Raw genomic sequence first — 1,319 nt, forward strand, 5'->3', positions numbered from 1 at the left:
CCATAGAATACGAACACAATAAACAGTTATCTTTTCTTAACCTCAAAATTATTAGATCGGACACACAGTTTAAAACCAAAATTCACCGCAAGAATACACACACTGGCCTCTACATTCCCTGGAATTCCGCTCATGACACCATACAAAAAATCAATACACTTAAAAAACCTCATAAACACAGCCACACAACTGTTCAACGGACTACATAAATGAAGAAATTAACCACATAAAGCATTCCTTTATTCACACCAATAAATTCCCACCAGCTATTGTTGAAAAACTCTCCAACATTCCCCACAACAAAACTCAACTCACGAACAAAATTGATACAAACAAACCCAACAACAGTACATTACACTGCAGTTTACCTTTTGTTCCTGAAATCAGCTGAAGAATTATCCACATTTGGACAAAACTACCCATTAAACACAATATTCCTGTCAATGTCAAATTCTCACAGAACAAGAATAATGTAAACTAGAATAATGACCACTGTAATACAGTGGTATAGGTTAATAAAAGTGATAGTAGTGTCAACCTATGTAAAGTGTCCGACTCTTAAGATCTAAGAACGTTATGAATGGCCGACGTTTAAACCTCTACAGAAACAAACAAATTAGATCAGCTGTAACCTAATTAATAAAGAATGTAGTGTTCCAAGTTGAAACCTCTCGAGAGAGTTAAAATAAAACACTTGTAATATAACTGTACGAGTAGGTAGTGCCTGATTTTTTAAATCTCTAAGAGCAGCCAAAATAAAACAGTTACAAGTATTAGCTGTGTTATTTTTATCGTAGAACTATACGACGAGCTATTTTCTCCCTGTCCACCGCTGTGAATGTAACTCCAGACTTTAGCGTTACATGTCCGTAAACTTACCCTGTCCCGTTGTCATAGGCACAAATCGTCTGTACAATGGGGCCGTGAGTGGTTATAAAAGTAACGATCAAATCCCACTTTTCGATTAGAGTGGTCCAATTTTGGTGACACAAATTGGAAGTGCGTGCTAAAATTGAAGGTGTCCGAAAATTACATGAAGTATTACAAACTTAAACCACGACAAGACAGTATAGATATGAGCTTAATATCCGTAGTGGAAGAATGTATGTAATGTTTCTGCTATAATAAGTGTATAATCATGCATAACGCATGCGCGTGCTACCACGAAATATGTCATTTACAAAAATGGCAATAGAGAAGGCTATGTGTGTCCTGTGGTTAGCAGAAATGATATCGCCTGCTACAGTGCACAAAGAAAAGTTTAGAATGAATGGAAAGGTCCACTTGTTAAGACTTCCATCAACAAGTAGCACCGACAG

Source organism: Limulus polyphemus, unplaced genomic scaffold (assembly GCF_000517525.1).
Source record: "Limulus polyphemus unplaced genomic scaffold, Limulus_polyphemus-2.1.2 Scaffold1596, whole genome shotgun sequence".
Taxonomy (NCBI): Eukaryota; Metazoa; Arthropoda; class Merostomata; order Xiphosura; family Limulidae; genus Limulus; species Limulus polyphemus.